The sequence below is a fragment of the Centropristis striata genome, chromosome 11, assembly GCF_030273125.1.
Source record: "Centropristis striata isolate RG_2023a ecotype Rhode Island chromosome 11, C.striata_1.0, whole genome shotgun sequence".
In the NCBI taxonomy this organism is placed as follows: Eukaryota; Metazoa; Chordata; class Actinopteri; order Perciformes; family Serranidae; genus Centropristis; species Centropristis striata.
The window spans coordinates 26,223,793-26,228,160 of record NC_081527.1 but is presented as its reverse complement, the minus strand read 5'-3'; the positions used below and the strand labels follow the sequence as shown (position 1 = coordinate 26,228,160).

The following is a 4,368-nucleotide window of genomic DNA, read 5'->3' as shown; positions in this document are numbered from 1 at the left end:
TATTGTTTATTAATTTATATGCGTCCGATGATGATGTACTATGTGCAACTATGCCATTCAGAAAGTTATACATTTCTTTATTGTGTTTACAGGGACCGAAAGTCCGCTATTATCCGTTATTGTTATTTATAAAAAACTGTTATTGTACTGTACTGTAAAATAAAAAATCATAGAACATATTTCCATGATGAATTATGCGCCGCTGCATTCATGGCACTAAGTAGCGGCCGAATTCAGCCAGGATCAGTTAAATATTCAGGTTTAATCCACTTTATGGTTTTTACTTGATAAATCGTGGAGATTCAACCTTAAAGCATCTTCTTCCATTTTCACAAATATGTGTCAGAGTGCTGATGCCAGAGACACATTCATGTCGTGAACTGATTTTGAAATTGCGGCGCTGAATTTATTTATTTATTTTTTATTAAACTGATAAGAACAGATACTACACTTGATCTTAGCCAAAGGGCCGAGAGCGGCGCTGAAGTTAAGCAGGACGTCCAATTACGCAATGACGCACAGCTGCACACTCCGAAGGCTGTCCCATTTGTGCATTACACCAGTCAAAGGAAGGACTCTTGCCTTGCCTTCGGAGGACCCGACTCTGAAGGAAGGATCCTACCAAGGAAGGATTCTTGACATTGGGACACAGCCATTATCATTATGTAGGAACTGCTTCCTGATCATTGTAACTGTCTCCGTTATCAGATGTCGCAAGTAATGGAAACCAACTGCTTATTATGTTATTTATGTTTATTATTCTTATTCCAGCAACTTAGCAAATCACATTTCTAGCTTGTTATCCCTTAAAAGAACAGACTGTATGAACAGGTGGATATAGCCTCTGGGTCTGAAAAGTGAAGACAAAGCAGAAGAGCCTGAAACCTGCATCCTTCCTCATGTCCAGCAGGGGGCGACTCTACTGGCTGCAAGTAGAAGTCCAAATGTATAGAAGTCTGAGACAAAATTAGCAGATAATAAATATATTGGAATATCAGGTCATTTCTCGTGCCACAAAGCAATGATGCAGCTGCCAAAACTGTCAAATAGCCAATGGGTGACATCCTGGTGGCTCCAGTTAGTTGTTTTAGAAAAAAGATACCTGAAATGTTGTTATTTTATTTAACAAAAACAACGATTGACGGTGGTGCAGAGTTTAAACTGCTATTTGTAAAAAAAAATTCAAGTGGGGCGGTTGTGGCTCAGTTGGTAGATCGGTCACCCATTGTTCGGAGAGTTGGTGGTTCGATCCCCGACATCGATGTCGAAGTATCCTTGAGCAAGATACTGAACCCCAAATTGCTCCCGATGCTGCGTTCATCAGTGTGTGAATGAATTCCCAACGGTGGCAGGTGGCAGCGTTTAGGGTCTCCTCTGCCACCAGTATGAATGTGTGTGTGAACGGGTGAATGAGTCAGTCTGTAGTGTAAAGAGCTTTGAGTGGTCGCAAAGTGACTAGATAACTCTACTCCTCAAAGAATTGTCACTAGCACTTATTGATGCACTTATATCTCTTATTGCAGTATACCTTGATTGTTTGCTTTTACTCTTCCTGTAAGTCGCTTTGGATAAAAGCGTCTGCTAAATGACTAAAGAAAGAAAGAAAGACTAGAAAAGCGCTATATAAGTGCAGGTCCATGTCTCATGGATGATGAGAGGGTTTGTTACTCTGTACCAACAACACTCCAGTGTTTTGAAACCTCCCTCTTCAGCCCATAGTCAAAAACATTTCTGCTCATTTCAGTTGTAAACTCTCCCAGCCCACATCCAGCCTCTGGATTCAATTAGGCCACCATGCTGTATTTTAAATGCAGCCACTGCTGCTGCTGCTTCCTGCTGCGATGAGACTCTCACTCACATGTCCAGAGGATCCACAGGGTTTCCGGTGGCCACATATCTGCAGGAACAACCGTAATCTTCCAGGTCGCGTGGACAAAGCCCCGTCACACAGTGCAGCTTCAGAGCAAAACTCAGCAGCGAGGGGAAATTATCGAAGAGCGAGTGGAGCCAGGTGAAGCGCAGACCGAGACAATCTGCACCAAGAGACGGGACACAAGAAGAGACAAACACAGACAGGCTGTGAGACAGATTCCATTTCCTCCATCTTGCAGGTGGAGAGCAGTGTGATTTAATCATAGATAATCCTGTTGGCAGGTTCCAATAACACGTGTCCAGAGGAGCGTGCAGGGCAGAAAATGATTCAGGCCACAGCTCTCCACATGCCAGGTGAACCCACGGTGCTGATTAGGACTACAGGTGTCCCAGAACATCACAGCTTGTGAATTAATCGACCTTGATGTCAACAACATTAGAAGAAATGAGGCGGCGTTACAGCAGCTGGATGATTGTTGGGGAAACAAGGTGTCAGTCAGAATAATTACCATCTGACCCGGTCAAGACCCTGCAGCCATTTACTGAACACACTTATTATGTTTCAAATTAGTTCAATGTTCTTTGGATTTGGTAAACGACTGCTCCAAAAGCCAAAACAGATGAATCATCCTTCAGATTTTATGCAAAACCAGTTTCTACCAGAGAGGAAACAACTGAATCAATACTGTTAATATTTACAGTATAACGACTATCAGTAAGTTTCTGAACCCCAACAAACCATTTCAGGGAGTTTGTTGCTCTTTTTACATTTTACTCTGTGTGTCCTTGTATTTCACTGCAATATATAAAATCTATATAAATCTATAAGTCCTGCATAATAATAATAATGGAATTTATATATAAACACTTTTCAAAGTGCTCTTAAGTGACCATATTGAAGTTTTGTCATGTTTCCAGCCTCTCCTAGCCTCTCCTGTCCTCTCCTCTCTGCTCTGTGTAAACAGATTTTCAGTGAATATCTCTCTTTCATGTCTCTCTCTCTCTCTCTCTCTCTCTCTCTCCCTCTCTCCCTCTCTCTCTCTCTCTCTTTCTCTCTCTCTCTCTCTCTCTCTCTCTCTCTCTATTAAGCTGCTCTGTGTGTCTCATTGCTCAATAATGTGTCGTCCTCACCGATCATGTGATCTGTGTTTTGGTTGCCGGCGTCTGGGTCCGGGCACAGGATGGAGCGTGCAGAAAGTGCTGAAGACAAAGATAAAGCAGTAATTATTATAATAGTGATTTGATCAACATTTAACACATCAATGAGCCATCATATTACATCATAACACATTAGTATAATTACACATGAAACCATCACAGAAAAGTTTTTTTTAAAAACTCTTTAATTGATCCTTCCAAGAAAACTGAACCAGATTAAGTGAGACTCTGTCATATTTTTAAATAAAATGGAACAGTTATTTTATTAACACTCAGAAGATAGCACTTTTCCTACCAATGGCTTCATTGTAGATCAAAACTTTTCAGTCCCAAGACTTTAACATGAACAAGGATAAAGAAGCTACCACATAAAGGGTGACAATACTATTAAAACAGTCGCTGTAAATATTTAGAACTTTCCCTTCAAACCATTAGTGGTACTGTATGTGTGTATATGGGAACTCACCGTTTGGAGCAGCAGATAGCAGGAAAATCCATATCAGAAACATGACTTGTACCTGCATTCAGAGAGAGAAAAGGCTTTTGTCTAATGCAAAATTCCTTTACCAGGCTGCATAAAACCATTTAGGCTGGTCAAAAGGACTTCCTTAAGGGCCCAAAATAGTCTCTTAAAAGTCAAATATCTTGTGGAACATAAGGCCATAGCAGAATTTATGGGAATTGAGGAGTGGACAAGATACAAAAATGCATTTTTCATGACAGGAAAAAACACTGGACACTATTAACAATTTGCAATTTGTTACTGAGTATAAATTAAACCAACAGTCTGTCGTCAAAACTTGAACTGGAGCTTTAACACCAAACCAGGAGGGACCGTGACTTGCCAGTTTTGCAAGTGTTAGCTGCCTAATAAGGTTTTTTGCATGCAGACTTTCAGTCTGTGGTAGGAGATGTCTCTTTAAACAGTGTGGGAGAGCACAATCTCTATTTAATATCTCGAAGATCAAAAGACACACATATGTCTGATTCAAGTTAAGTTGCTGGCTAGCCAACATTATTTATTAGTTAATTATATACATAATTAACAATTGTCTAGCTGTTAGATGAGATAACCCAAACCACATTTAACAGCTATGGTTTCTGTCAACTAGTATTCTTTCCACAACTAGTGCAGAACTAGTCCAACTAACTTATGTTAATGAAACCTGGGGGTGCCAACCGTCCATTTTAGAAACAAAAGCATTCCCCCGTCCCATTTTAAGCTGAAAAGCTAAATGGGGTGCACTTTCATAGGGCTTTTATCCAAAGCGATTTATATTACACACTACGCTCATTCACCCGTTCACACACACATTCATACTGGTGTTAGAGGCTACC

General features: G+C 40.5%; 1 non-coding gene across 1 annotated transcript; it reads right to left on the bottom strand.

Annotated features, from left to right (window-relative positions):
• Positions 1 to 296: 296 nt before the first annotated feature.
• On the bottom strand, positions 297 to 483 carry LOC131981143 (U2 spliceosomal RNA). The gene has a single exon (XR_009395276.1). It is a non-coding gene; the product is annotated as a U2 spliceosomal RNA (small nuclear RNA).
• Between the last annotated feature and the right edge of the window lie 3,885 nt (positions 484 to 4,368).